The following is a 16,487-nucleotide window of genomic DNA, read 5'->3' as shown; positions in this document are numbered from 1 at the left end:
TTAATATTAAAACAATTAAATTAATCTAAAACAAAACTAACTAAATCTAATTAAATCAACTAATCATAAATCTAAACTTAAATTACTCATACTAACAAACATAAACATAACTAAACACAATTCCTAACACCTACACTAACTTCTAAATCTAACCACTTCATTAACAAAAATTACTAATACTAACAACAACAAAAAAAAATTAAAACAAAATAACCATAATAGACAAACTAACATAAAACTAACCTATACTACCATAACCCCTCATCTACCCCTACACCCCCCAATGCCAAGGCATGACAAGACCCCACCTGCCAAAGGTCTGCGCGCTGCCCAAGGGCCTACGCACGCAGACCTGTCCCTATCCTTGTCCCAAGCTTCATACCAAGCGTAGACAGTCTTGGGTAAAAATACATGCGTCCCAAGGATATACTACAAAAGGTGGGGAGAAGGTAATCAGTTGCTTTCAAAACTTATCAGAAAAAGAAACCAAGTAAAAAGTCTTTCCCTCCAAGTTGAGCGCCCAACTTGGAAAGAGCGATGGGGATGGGACAGGGTGATAGGGTGATGTCACCCTCCCATCAAGACAATATTACTTTCAAAACAACTTGCCACCATATATATATATATTTTTTATAAGCAAATGTAAGTGACGTTTCTCAAGGAGATGGTAAGAATTGATAACATAAAGTTTTGTAGGTGAGTTAGGATATTTAGTTATACTTTAAGTTTTACTTTGAAAGGAAAATTTGAATTAAAGGATCACTCAGAGAATATTCTCTGTTGCTCAAATCCATTAAATCTTTTCTCCCATACATTTTCCAGTGAGAAAATTTTCTCCTGGAAGTGTCTATTCTCTTTTGAAACAAATTATTATGAACCAAGATGCATATGTTTGAGATATAGATTTCATTATTAAACTAGGTTTCAAAGTGATCCATAGTTTCATTAATCTATTAAACTATCATGTTAATGTAAGAGTATGCATGAGGAAATCCCTTAGCCTTTAAATTTGAATTGCATGTTCCATGCATAAATATCCAGTGCATACTATGAGTTATAAATTTCCTTCAATTTGAATACAAAGATTACAACTTCTTAATTCCATTGATTCCATATGAGAATGGAGAATTTGATGCAAGGTAAGATATCATATGCATGATTTACAAAGGTGGTGAATAATTCTATTACAACTTGCGTGAATCCATTTGTGAATTTTGACAAGAATTGAAATATACCGAGGAAACCACATTGTTGAATTTGTGTTGATTACATCATAATTCTTATACAACAATCTATAAGACTTTATCATATCCAATGCTATATCTTTCATTACCACAATTGAAATTTGAATGATCATTAATCAAAAAAATTTATCTATCAAATATTCCTTCACAATATAAGTCAAATTATGAAATCACAAAGAACATTGCAAGGAACTTCCATAATTCCCCCTTTTTTTTTTCTATTATGCAACCTGGTTCAAGACTCCATCTGGAAAGAACTAGTAAGAAAACCTAATTTCGTTGCCAATCATTCACAATATAAATATACATATAATTACATCAAATTCACAATACAATGATAATTTATTCAAGCTTCTTCACAATACTTTATCCCTTCAACTTCAATTCTTCATGGAACCACAAGGGGAAACAAGGCTAACCCAAGACAATTCAACACAATCACAAAGACACAATTCAACATACACCCATTCGGTTTAACACACTAGATCCATCTATAGGACCTTATTAGGGGGGAGGTGGATTTTTCCAATGGGAGATGTCAATCACCATACCTTAACATAACCCTTTTGGGGTTAAAACTTAGGAACTTTCTTTGTTCCTCAAATGCCCTTTCGGGGCCAATTCAACAAGGATTTCCTTTCCTTTCCATACTCAAGATTTCACAATATCAACAAGGTATGTGATGACCGGTAGGGGCCCATACACCCTACCCTTTTTTTTCCCTCCTCTCACCATGAAAGGAGACTCTGTACCATTGAGGTCCAACTAAAGCCCTACCCCCACATGGCCACTTCTTCCCTATCCAAGGGTGAGTAATGCCAAAAACAACCTCATCAAAAACCCCTCAATACAATACATCAAGATGAACAAGAACACATCAAGAACAACACAAAAGAAACCCTCCAAATCAATCCCATCATACAAGCAAACAACAATTAACAACACAACACAATGTGCAAGAACAAGCATGATCAAAACATGGAGAAAACAAAATGCAAAGCCAAGAATCCTACCTTCACCAAGCAGTGATGGTAACAATGGAGGTTTGAGAAGAGCTTCATTTTCCTCCTTCCATCTCCAACTATCTTCCAAGCTTTCTCTAAAAATAGAGATTGGGTAACCCCCCACTAGACCAAGAAAGGCCTCTAAATAAGCCTCAACTCAACTAGCAAAAGGAGCAATAACTACACCCACCCACCTACAAATCTGGAAGCTCCTAACTCAATCCACACCATGGTTAAACCCTAAGTGGAGGTGAGGTGAGGTAACTCAAGATAACCACTTGCAATTTTCTCACAAAGGTAAAATGACACTTTTTGAGTGGCCTCCAAAGTCAACAAAAGGGGCTTAGGGGTTGGAAAAGACCCCCAACCCATACCCATACCCTTTGGATATAATTATTTCATGTTTTGAAGCCTTAGGAATAGTTTTAGAGCGAACCAAAAGTTGAGAAAATAATTAGGACCATCTAACAACACTAAAATGCAGATTAAGCTCTAAACCGAATTAAGGATGACTAAACTCGATTAAGAACCAATTAAGCAACTGACACCCACTTAAACCAACTTAAGGTCCAAAGGGTACACAGCTAACCCTAAACAGCACACTGAAGCACATAAACAATTTACAAGTGTCAAGCGACACTAAAAGAACGTAATTACGAATATTAACATTCACTGAACAAAGAAGATACATACATACATCTCACAATACAAATATGTGAATTACGAACAACAAGGTATCCAAAATTAACACATAAGGATCAGTTTGGTTCCTTTATCGGTTTCTTTGGCTAAAATATCTGCACACTCATTGCACACATCAGTAGTCCCGTAAAATCTCATGTGCATAAATGTATACGTATTTAGAAATTCACATGAATTAAAATATACATCAATAAGGGTTTCTTCATCCTACTTAATTCTTAATCATTTAAAATGTCTTAAATCAAAGTCTTAATCCTATATTTACTGATTTCATCAACATACATATACCTGAAACATTAAATGACAATCATCAAATGTATCTGAAAGTAACATCACCCAACATGAAATAATATAGTATAATATGTTCTAAGCATCAGATAATATCTTGACATCTCAAGTCGTGAGTAACAAAAAGATAAAGTAACATCTAAAGCTACGAAGGGTCGGGGCGAGGCCTCATAGATTTCCAAATAAAATGGAGTTAAAAGATTTAACTTGAGTAAAATAAGGAGTTAACTGATTCAATTTGAGTAAAAAAATGTGTTAACTGATTTAACTCATTTTTGATCAATAGTGAACTGGAAATTTCCCTTTTTGAATTGAAGAGAGATTTTTTTGAAGATCAGTCATAAAGGGAGGTTTCCAAATTAAAGAGAGTTAACAGATATTTAATTTAATAAAATGAGATATGCTGTCTTAATTACTTTTTCTATTTAGTTAAATAATCTTTAATTAATTAGAGACACTTTTCTAATTTAATTAAATAACTTCATTTAATTAATTAGGGATGGCTTCTCATTTAATTAAATAACTTTGTTTAATTAATTAGAAGTAAGTACTCTATTTAATTAAATAATTTCATTTAATTATTTCAAAATTTTTTGAAACTAGTCAACTCAAGTTAACCGTGGTTAAATCTGGTCAACTTTTGGTCAAACTTGATCTTTGCGTATGTGAATATGAGCAAACGTGAGTATGAATTCCAGCAACAATTTGATGCAAATTCTCATTCAACCTTTCAAAATGAAGAGATGAGGGTCTCTTAAATAGGCTTTCTTAGAATTCATCAACGGTTGAGATCGATTTCAATCAACGGTCATGATTAAAGGTGAAGTTCAGTCATAAAAGGAGATTTCCAAATTAAAAGGAGTTAACCGATTTAATTTGAGTAAAATAAGGAGTTAACTGATTCAATTTGAGTAGAAAAAGGAGTTAACTCATTTAACTCATTTTTGATCAATAATGAACCAGAAATTTCTCTTTTTGAACTGAATAGAGATTTTGTTGAGATATTTAATTTAATAAAATGAGATATGCTCTCATAATTACTTTTTCTATTTAATTAAATAATCTTTAATTAATTAGAGACACTTTTCTTATTTAGTTAAATAACTTCATTTAATTAATTAGGAATGGCTTCTCATTTGAAACTAGTCAACTCAAGTAACCTATGGTTAAATTTGGTCAACTTTTGGTCAAACTTGATCTTTGCATATGTGAATATGAGAAAATGTGAGGATGAGTTCTAACAACAATTCGATGCAAATTCTCATTCAACATTTCAAAATGAAGAGATGAGGGTCTCTTAAATAGACTTTCATGGAATTCATCAATGGTTGAGATCAATTTCAATCAGTGGTCAGAATTAAAGGTGAAGTTCAGTCATAAAGCAAGATTTCCAAATTAAAAGGAGTTAACAGATTTAATTTGAGTAAAATAAGGAGTTAAATGATTCAATTTGAGTAGAAAAAGGAGTTAACTGATTGAACTCATTTTTTATCAATAGTGAACCAGAAATTTCCCTTTTTGAACTGAAGAGAGATTTTGTTGAGGTATTTAATTTAATAAAATGAGATATGCTGTCATAATTACTTTTTCTATTTAATTAATTAGAGACACTTTTCTTATTTAATTAAATAACTTCATTTAATTAATTAGGAATGGGTTCTCATTTAATTAAATAACTTTGTTTAATTAATTAGAAGTAAGTACTCCATTTAATTAAATAATATCATTTAATTATTTCAAAATTCTTTTCAAAACTAGTCAACTCAAGTCAACCTTAGTTAAATCTGGTCAACTTTTGCTCAAACTTGATCTTTGCATATGTGAATATGAGCAAATGTGAGTGTGAATTCTAGCAACAATTCGATGCAAATTCTCATTCAACCTTTCAACATGAAGAGATGAGGGTCTCTTAAATAGACTTTCATGGAATTCATGAACGGTTGAGATCGATTTCAATCAACGGTCAAGATTAAAGGTCAAGTTCAATCATAAAGGGAGATTTCCAAATTAAAGGGAGTTAACAGATTTAATTTGAGTAAAATAAAGAGTTAACTAATTCAATTTGAGTAGAAAAAGGAGTTAACTGATTTAACTCATTTTTTATGAATAGTGAATTATAAATTTTCCTTTTTGAACTGAAGAGAGATTTTGTTGAGATATTTTATTTAATAAAATGAGATATGCTCTCATAATTTTTTTCCTATTTAATTAAATAATCTTTAAATAATTAGAGACACTTTTCTTATTTAATTAAATAACTTCCTTTAATTAATTAGAAATGGGTTCTCATTTAATTAAATAACTTGCTTTAATTAATTAGAAGTAAATACTCCATGTAATTAAATAATTTCGTTTAATTATTTCAAATTTTTTTTTGAAACTAGTCAAATCAAATCAACCATGGTTAAATCTGGTCAACTTTTGACCAAACTTGATCTTTGTGTATGTGAATATGAGCAAATGTGAGTATGAATTCCAGCAACAATTCGATGCAAATTTTCATTCAACCTTTCAAAATGAAGAGATGACGGTCTCTTAAATAGACTTTCTTTAAATTCATCAACGGTTGAGATCGATTTCAATCAACGGTTAGGATTAAAGGTGAAGTTCAATCATAAAGGCAGATTTCCAAATTAAAAGGAGTTAACTGATTTAACTCATTTTTGATCAATAGTGAACTGGAAATTTCCCTTTTTGAACTGATGAGAGATTTTGTTAAGATATTTAATTTAAAAAAATCAGATATGCTCTCATAATTACTTTTTCTATTTAGTTAAATAATCTTTAATTAATTAGAGACAATTTTTCTTATATAATTAAATAACTTCATTTAATTAATTAGGAATGGCTTCTCATTTAATTAAATAACTTTGTTTAATTATTTAGAAGTAAGTACTCCATTTAATTAAATAATTTCATTTAATTATTTCAAAATTCTTTTCGAAACTAGTCAACTCAAGTCAACCGTAGTTAAATCTGGTCAACTTTTGGTCAAACTTGATCTTTGCGTATGTGAATATGAGCAAATGTGAGTATGAATTTCATAAAACAATTCGATGCAAATTCTCATTCAACCTTTCAAAATGAAGAGATGAGGGTCTCTTAAATAGACTTTCCTGGAATTCATCAACGGTTGAGATCGATTTCAATAACCAGTCAGGATTAAAGGTGAAGTTTAGTCATAAAGGAAGATTTCCAAATTAAAGGGAGTTAACAGATTTAATTTGAGTAAAATAAGGAGTTAACTGATTCAATTTGAGTAGAAAAACAAGTTAACTGATTTAACTCATTTTTGATCAATAGTGAACTGGAAATTTCCCTTTTTGGACTGAAGAGAGATTTTGTGGAGATATTTAATTTAATAAAATGAGATATGCTCTCATAATTACTTTTTCTATTTAATTAAATAATCTTTAATTAATTAGAGACACTTTTCTTATTTAATTAAATAACTTCATTTAATTAATTAGGAATGGTTTCTCATTTAACTAAATAACTTTGTTTAATTAATTAGAAGTAAGTACTCCATTTAATTAAATAATTTTGTTTAGTTATTTCAAAATTCTTTTTGAAACTAGTCAACTCAAGTCAACCGTGGTTAAATCTGGTCAACTTTTGGTCAAACTTGATCTTTATGTATGTGAATATGAGCAAATGTGAGTATCAGTTCCAACAACAATTCGATGCAAATTCTCATTCAACCTTTCAAAATGAAGAGATGAGAGTCTCTTAAATAGACTTTTCTGTAATTCATCAATGATTGAGATCGATTACAATCAGCGGTCAAGATAAATGTGAAGTTCTGTCATAAAGGGAGATTTCCAAATTAAAGGGAGTTAACAGATTTAATTTGAATAAAATAAGGAGTTAACTGATTCAATTTGAGAAGAGAAAGGAGTTAACTGATTTAACTCATTTTTAATCAATAGTGAACTAGGAATTTCTCTTTTTGAACTGAATAGAGATTTTGTTGAGATATTTGATGTAATAAAATGAGATATGCTTTCATAATTAGTTTTTCTATTTAGTTAAATAAATTTTAATTAATTAGAGACACTTTTCTTATTTAATTAAATAACTTCATTTAATTAATTAGGAATGGCTTCTCATTTAATTAAATAACTTTGTTTAATTAATTAGAAGTAAGTACTCCATTTAATTAAATAATTTCATTTAATTATTTTAAAATTCTTTTCAAAAGTACTCAACTCAAGTCAACCGTGGTTAAATCTGGTCAACTTTTGGTCAAACTTGATCTTTGCGTATGATAATATGAGCAAATGTGAGTATGAATTCCAACAACAATTCGATGCAAATTGTCATTCAACCTTTCAAAATGAAGAGATGAGGGTCTGTTAAATAGACTTTCTTGGAAATCATCAATGGTTGACATCGATTTCAATCAACGGTCAGGATGAAAGGTGAAGTTCAGTCATAAAGGGAGATTTCCAAATTAAAGGGAGTTAACCGATTTAATTTGAGTAAAATAAGCAGTTAACTGATTCAATTTGAGTAGAAATAAAGTTAACTGATTTAACTCATTTTTGATCAATAGTGAACTGGAAATTTCCCTTTTTGAACTGAAGAGAGATTTTGTTGAGATATTTAATTTAATAAAATGAGATATGCTCTCATCATTACTTTTTCTATTTAATTAAATAATCTTTAATTACTTAGAGACACTTTTCTTATTTAATTAAATAACTTCATTTAATTAATTAGGAATGGCTTCTCATTTAACTAAATAACTTTGTTTAATTAATTAGAAGTAAGTACTCCATTTAATTAAATAATTTTGTTTAGTTATTTCAAATTTTTTTTCGAAACTAGTCAACTCAAGTCAACCGTGGTTAAATCTGGTCAACTTTTGGTCAAACTTGATCTTTACGTATGTGAATATGAGCAAATGTGAGTATGAATTCCAGCAACAATTTGATGCAAATTCTCAGTCAACCTTTCAAAATGAAGAGATGAGGGTCTCTTAAATAGACTTTCCTAAAATTCATCAACAGTTGAGATCGATTTCAATCAGCGGTCAGGATTAAAGGTGAAGTTCAGTCATAAAGGGAGATTTCCAAATTAAAGGGAGTTAACAGATTTAATTTGAGTAAAATAAGGAGTTAACTGATTCAATTTGAGTAGAAAAAGTAGTTAATTGATTTAACTCATTTTTTATCAATAGCGAACTAGAAATTTCCCTTTTTGAACTGAAGAGAGATTTTGTTGAGATATTTAATTTATTAAAATGAGATATGCTCTCATAATTACTTTTTCTATTTAATTAAATAATCTTTAATTAATTAGAGACACTTTTTCTTATTTTATTAAATGACATCATTTAATTAATTAGGAATGGCTTCTCATTTAATTAAATAACTTTGTTTAATTATTTAGAAGTAAGTACTCCATTTAATTAAATAATTTCATTTAATTATTTCAAAATTCTTTTCAAAACTAGTCAACTCAAGTGAACCGTGGTTAAATCTGGTCAACTTTTGGTCAAACTTGATCTTTGCGTATGTAAATATGAGCAAATGTGAGTATCAATTCTAGCAACAATTCGATGCAAATTCTCATTCAATCTTTCAAAATGAAGAGATGAGGGTCTCTTAAATAGACTTTCCTGTAGTTCATCAACAGTTGAGATCGATTTCAATCAGCAGTCAGGATTAAATGTGAAGTTTTATCATAAAGGGAGATTTCCAAATTAAAGAGAGTTAACAGATTTAATTTGAGTAAAATAAGGAGTTAACTGATTCAATTTGAGTAGAGAAAGGAGTTAACTGATTTAACTCATTTTTGATCTATAGTGAACTGGAAATTTCCCTTTTTGAACTGAAGAGAGATTTTGTTGAGATATTTAATGTAATAAAATAAGATAAATTCATAGGGTACGTGCACAAAGTTGTGGTGCCAAAAGGGGGGTATAAGTGGACACCTTTTTCCTGAAATCAGCAAATTGTTGACTTCAACAAGAATTTCAAGATAGTTACGCTCAAAATTTTAAGATATGACAAAAAAAAAAGTCGTAGTCCTTTGAATCTAGTTTCTAAACTACTAATTTTTTTTCAAAATGGTTTAGTTTTAGGTCATCAAAAAAGGGGGCCACAAAAAGCGGTACTGTTTATTCCAAAAAAACATAACATAGTACAAAGTGTGGCCCCCCTAAAATTTTAACTTTTTTTTTGAAATTTTTTAATTGCTCAGGTCAAAAGTTACCTAACACTGTGTAGTTTATCCCAGATTTTTTGGGTAATTTTATAATGTGTATTTTTTTTTAAATGAATTTTTTAATTAGACCCATCCCAAAAATGTGAAATATCTGTGTTCTCCCCCTAGAAATGATTGAAAACTAATCTAAAATCAAAACTTCTTTTTTTCAAAGTGTGTAGAATGGAGTCTAGTTTCTAAAAAACTAAGTTGTTACAAAATTCGATGAATGAGATAAAATCTACAACCCAATTAGTACATGGTAGTTTTTGACAAAAAATGAACATACATTCAAAATAAATTATAGATGAAAGACTTAAAATAGTTCAAATTAAAAATAAATTATATTGTTAGATAGCTAACACAGAGACCTATAATGTTATGTAACCTGATCTTTTCGATACCCAACCACGAGGAATCTTGAAGGGGAGCACACAAGAAAAACAAATCATTTTTTGTATGTTTGCTGGAAAACATGTCTCAAACCTGTTTATAAACTCCAAACCTTTGGGTTGGATCTCCAAGGCAAAACCAAGCCTTAGGCTTGGTTTTAATGCAAAGCTTTGAATAGCACATGCACCCTATAGCGCGCACGTGCTATTAAAACGCTATTAAATTCAAGGTAGTGCGCATGCACTATTGATACCTAAATTGCAAACCAAAACCAAGAGAGAGCTAGGGGGTGGGGTGAGGGAATGGCTATTTCTATGTGTGAGAGAGATAGAGAGAAAGTAGGGGATGGGAGAGGGGAGAGAGGAAGTGAGAAAGAGTAGGGGTGGCAGAGAGAGTATAGGATGGGAGATAGAGGAAATGTGAGAGAGTAGGGGTGGCAAAGCGAGTACAAGATGCAAGAGAGAGGAAGTGTGAGAGAGAGAGTAGAGGTGGCAAAGAGAGAGTACGGGATGGGGGAGAGAGATTGAAAGTAGGGGATGGGAGAGAGAGGAAGTGTGAGAGAGAGTAAAAGTTACGAGAGAGAGATTGAGAGTAGGGGATAGGGGAGAGAGAGAGAGTAGGTGGTGGGAGATGGAGTGGGAGAGGAAGAGCGAGAGAGAGGAGGATGGGAGTGCATGTGTGTGAAAGAGAGAGAGTAGGGAATGGGAGAGGGGGAAGATAGAGTAGCTTGAGAGAGAGTAGGGGATGGAAGAGAGAGTAGGGGATGGAAGAGAGAGTAGGCGATGGGAGAGGGAGTGGGAGAGGGAGAGGGAGAGGGGGGATGGAAATGTGTGAGAGAGAGTAGGGGATGGAAGAGAGAGAATGAGAGTAGGGGATGGGAGAGAGAAAGTAAAGAGGGAAAGAGAGTACTTAAGAGAGAGAGAGAGATAGTAGGTGGTGCAAGAGGGAGTGGGAGAGGGAGAGAGAGGGGTGATGGGAGTGTGTGTGAAAAATCTAGAGAGTAGGGGATGGGAGAGGAGAGAGAGAGGGGGGATGGGAGTGTGTGTCTATGAAAGAGAGAGAGTAGGGGATGGGAGAGGGGAGAGAGAGAGTAGGGGGTGGGGGAGAGAAAGTAGGTAGTGGGAGAGGGAGTGGGAGATGGAGAGAGAGAGAGGGGGAATGGGAATGTGTGTAAGAGGGACAGAGTAGGGGATGGGAGAGAGTGTGAGAGTGTGAGAGAGAGTAGGTGGTGGCGGAGAGAGCTCATACGGGATGGGAGAGAGAGAGTGAGATTAGGGGATGGGAGTGTGAGAGAGAGTAGGGGATGGGAGAGAGAGAGAGAGTAAGGGATGGGATGGGAGAGAGAGAGAGAGTAGAGAGGGAGAGAGAGAACTTGAGAGAGAGAGAGAGATCTAGTAGGCAGTAGGAGAGGGAGAGGGAGAGAAATAGGGGGGATGGGAGTGTGCGTGATAGATGTAGAGAGTAGGGGATGGGAGAGAAGAGAGTGGGGGAATAAGAGTGTGTGTGTCTGTGAAAGAGAGAGAGTAGGGGATGGGAGAGAGTGTGAGAGTGTGAGAGAGAGTAGGGGGTGGCAGAGAGAGAGAGTACGGGATGGGAGAGACAGAGTGAAAGGATGGGAGAGAGTGTGAGAGAGAGTAGGGGATGGGAGAGAGTGTGAGAGAGAGTTGGGAATGGGAGAGAGAGAGAGTAAGAGTAGGGGATGAGAGAGAGAGAGTAGAGAGGGAGAGAGAGAACTTGAGAGAGAGAGATAGTAGGTGGCCTGGGAGAGGGAGTGGGAGAGGAGGAGAGAGAGAGATGGGAGTATGTGTGACAAATCTAGAGAGTAGGGGATGGGAGAGAAGAGAGAGGGGGGATGGGAGTGTGTGTGTGTGTGTGTGTGTCTGTGAAAGAGAGAGAGTAGGGTATAGGAGAGAGTGTGAGAGTGTGAGAGAGAGTAGGGGGTGGCAAAGAGAGAGTACGAGATGGGAGAGACAGAGTGAAAGGATGGGAAAGAGTGTGAGAGAGAGTAGGAGGTGGCAGAGAGAGAGAGAGAGTACGAGATGAGAGAGACAGAGTGAAAGGATGAGAGAGAGTGTGAGAGAGAGTAGGGGATGGGAGAGAGTGTGAGAGAGAGTTGGGGATTAGAGAGAGAGAGAGTAGAGAGGGAGAGAGAGATAGTAGGTGGTGGGAGAGGGAGTGGGAGAGGAGGATAGAGAGGGATGGGAGTGTGTGTGAGTGATCTAGAGAGTAAGGGATGGGAGAGGGGAGAGAGAAAGTAGCCCAAGAGAGAGAGAAAGTAGCGGATGGGAGAGAGGGGCAGATGGGAGTGTGTGTAAGAGAGAGTAGGGGATGGGAGAGAGTGTGAGAGAGAGTAGGGGATGGGAGAGAGTGTGAGAGAGTAGGGAGAGGGAGATAGAGAGAGGGGGATAGGAGTGCATGTGACAAATCTAGAGAGTAGGGGATGGGAGAGAAGAGAGAGGGGGGATGGGAGTGTGTGTGTGTGTGTGTGTCTATGAAAGAGAGAGAGAGTTGGGGATGGGAGAGAGTGTGAGAGAGAGTAGGGGGTGGCAAAGAGAGAGTACGAGATGGGAGAGACAGAGTGAAAGGATGGGAAAGAATGTGAGAGAGAGTAGGAGGTGGAAGAGAGAGAGTATGAGATGAGAGAGATAGAGTGAAAGGATGAGAGAGAGTGTGAGAGAGAGTTGGGGATGGGAAAGAGTGTGAGAGAGAGTTGGGGATTGGAGAGAGAGAGAGAGTAAGAGTAAGGGATGGGAGAGAGAGATTAGAGAGGGAGAGAGAGAGATAGTAGGTGGTGGGAGAGGGGAGAGAGAGAGAGAGAGAGCAACCCAAGAGAGAGAGAGAGTAGCAGATGGGAGAGAGGGGCAGATGGGAGTGTGTGTAAGAGAGAGTAGGGTATGGGAGAGAGTGTGAGAGAGAGTAGGAGGTGGCAGAGAGAGAGAATGGGATGGGAGAGAGAGAGAGAGAGTGAGAGTAGGGGATGGGAGAGAGAGAGTAGAGAGTAGGGTATGGGAGAGGAGAGAGAGGGGGGGATGGGAGTGTGTATCTGTAAAAGAGAGAGTTTAGGGGATGGGAGAGAGAGAGTAGCAGATGTGAGAGTGTGAGAGAGAGTAGGGAGATGGGGGAGAGAGAGAGAGAGAGAGTAAGAAGTGGGAGAGGGAGGATGGGAGTGTGTGTGAGAGATCTAAAGAGTAGGGGATGGGAGAGGAGAGAGGGTGAGAGAGATAGAGAGAGTAGGCGGTGGGAGAGGGAGAGCGAGAGAGAGTAAAGGATGGGAGAGGGGAGAGAGAGAGTGTAGGGGATGGGAGAGGGGAGAGAGAGTAGGAAGAGAGAGAGAGTAGGGAGAGAGAGAGAGAGAGAGAGAGAGAGAGTAGGGAGGGTGGAGAGTGATGTGTTCTCACATAGTGCGTACACACTATAGCGCATACGCACTATGTGAAATCACCTAAAAATGGTCAAAAAGCAACTTTGGGGCCCGTTTCATTCATTCTCTGCTTTTGTTCTGTTCTGCACTCTGTTATCCCAACAAAAATTACGGGTTTCAACACAAAAAAACTCTTTCAAGGTGGCAAACACTATTTCAAGCTAACAAACACTATTTCAAGGTGACAAACACTTTTGGAAGCTAGCAAACACCAAATTCAATCATTGGATACATGATTTGAAGACTTTTTGAATATTCCTTGTATAGAAAAGGTTAGTGCAATCTATTTTAAATATTATTTGTTGATAAATAGATACAAATTTGATTATAATTTGACATGTTGTTTAATATATAGTGAATTCATTGAAATTTGTATGTTTCAATGAAATGTTATTTCGAAATGGTTAGAAATTCGACAAGTCTTTTTATATATATATTGTGTATTCATTCAAATAATTATAATTTTTATATGTATTTGAAAAATTTGTAATTTACACATTTTAAGTAATTCAAATGTTTAAATAATTTGACATGTAGAAATCATCATCATGCCAATGAAGAAACCAAAAAATCAAACAAATGAAGATAGGGAGAGAGATTTGGCAATTAAAAGAGATAAAATGAAATTACTACGTGAGGAAAGAAAATTGCAAAGCAATAATGAAGAATTAACTTTCGAAGAGGATCAAGAACCACTGGTACCAAGAAACAAAGAGGAAGAATTGGAAAAACAAAGAGAACAAATGAGACTGTTACGCTCAAGAAGACAATTGAATTGTGAAGCTACACCATCTTCTAATGTTGGAGTCATATCGTCCTCTACACCATCTTCCAATGTTGAAGTCATATAGTCCTCTCATGTTGAAGAGACACCGATTTGTAGATCTGATGATATACACACTCCATCATGTCATGTTGAAGGCACAACATCAACACATCAAGTAGGTGATATTCCACCTTTTGCATCTTATTGCCAAGGCACATCATCTTCGGTTCAAGGTACACAATACAATCAACCTTATGTTGATGTTCAAAAAGTTGAGAGAATTGAAGAGATTATAACACCTTCTAGAATTCATTTTAGAAGACCAAAATATTTGATTGATATTGATAGTAACATTTTGAAATCAATGCCTAACAAGATTAGCAAGCATACTTGTCAAAGAAAAGTTAATCGTATGTGGAGATTATTTTTTGATGAATTAAATATTACAGGTCAATGCCAATTATTTTTTGAAATGATGAGGAATTTAAAATTTAGGCCTATCATGAAGATTCTTGGGCTAAGAATGATGGATGATTCAAATGAAAAAAACATTGTAAAGAATCTAATGAATGCTTATGACAAAGTGGGTTCTAAATCACGCACCAAAGATAGTAATATCGCAAGATGAGTACTTACATCAACAATAGTAAGTAGCCAAATGAAGAAAGCTCGACTCATGAGAAAGACAAGAAAAACATTAAAAATTGGTAGAGGTACTCTAAGGAGAGCCATGCTAAGGCGTGAGAGATTAGAAGATCCAACAAAAAATGAGTTATGGACATTTAGCGGTAGACTACCGCGAAAGGATGAAGAAATTAGTGAAGCCTTGAAATCATTGATCGAAGATTTTTGGAAAAATAACACACGTGTTTCCCCTAATCAAAGAGATGTTGTAAGAAGGAGGATTGGTAGCCAAAATCGTGAGCCACATGCGAAACATTTTTTGGACACAACTCAGACACAATTTTTTGCAAAATTTATTGGTATGTATCCTCAAATTTGAATAAGTCAAAGATTTTTTGAGATGGGTAAACCTTTTTATGTGAAGATAAATCACACACGCACAACTTGTTGTTGTAGGATACATATTGAATTTTTTAACCATTTTGATGTTTTTAGGCATATATGCGTAATTTTGCATTCTCAGTTTGTTTTGTAGGATTGTGACATAAATGAGCCACCAAGATCTTCAAGGGAATTCATATCCAACATTTTATGTGAAATAAGGGACGGCCAACAATTTTACAAGACATCATGCTTGGATGGTACGTTCTTATTTTGGGTTTCTTTGCAACTTTTATCAACTTGTCAACATATGGATAGTACACATGCAATTGGAAATGAAATAGTAGATTACGAAAAAATTAAGATAGTGACATATGCTCTAAAAGATGGGAAACATGGTAAAAGATGTGATTTAGTCATTGAAAAGATTCCAGTGTATGAGTTCATGAAGATTTTTCGTGAAAACATTATTTTTCGTGAAAACTCTAAAATATACTCCAAAACCAACTACACTTGTTTTGTAAAATATCACTCAAAACTGGCTATTTTAGTCTGCCAACTAGGCCTAGTTTGAGGCCATTTACAAAGCAACTCACAATCCCTTGACTTTTGGAACTCCCATGACACAAAAAAGTCTTAAGAAATGACTCAAATGCAAGGATTATTCTATTTTTTTGGTCTCATGATAAAATTTACAATGGTTTTTACAAAACCCTCCTTTCTAGCCCCTTTACCCTAGGGCTTTCTAGAACTCTTACTTTGCAACGTCTCTAGAACCCCAAAATGGTTCAAACACCTTCACTTTAGTTATATTAGATAACTTCAAACATAAAATGCAACTCTTGTTTGGAGAAAACACTAAATCCACCTTGGGAGCAATCACATACCCCTTTTTATGCACTCAAATTTTAGGGAAAACTATGCAAATACTTCTTAAATGGTTTCAACACTCAAATTTTTAGATGGAAATGGTTATTATAGACTCAAACCAACAAGAAAAATCCCAAACTTGAGGTTTCTCAACACTCAACAATCAAATTTCAAAACTATTACCAGCACTTACTACTGGGACAATTTCTAGTTGTAATGGTCAAACTCCCAAACCATGCAAAGGACCCCCCACTGTTTTTGCATTTTTAAACACTCTTTTTGGAGACCTACAATAACCTCTCTCACTTTTTGGAGATCAGACTCCGTTTTCATTTTACGACGCCATCTCGGGTGATGCTGAGACTTGCAATGTCGGCTAGTACAAAGTTGCCAACTACCAAACCTCTCTCACCTTTCCTCGTGGGATCAAACTGTCTACTCTGTTAGCTCTGTGTGGCTGGGTAAACCCTATCCCAACCTCATCCTATCCCCTTCAATGCTCGAATGTTCTCAGGCACACCAATCCAGAATGTCCCCAAGGGTCACTAAATTCCATAGCGCTGCAATCTTTGATGGGGCATATC

This window comes from Cupressus sempervirens, chromosome 6, assembly GCF_028749045.1.
Source record: "Cupressus sempervirens isolate cs-2001-9-10 chromosome 6, ASM2874904v1, whole genome shotgun sequence".
Taxonomy (NCBI): Eukaryota; Viridiplantae; Streptophyta; class Pinopsida; order Cupressales; family Cupressaceae; genus Cupressus; species Cupressus sempervirens.
This window is presented reverse-complemented; position numbering follows the sequence as displayed.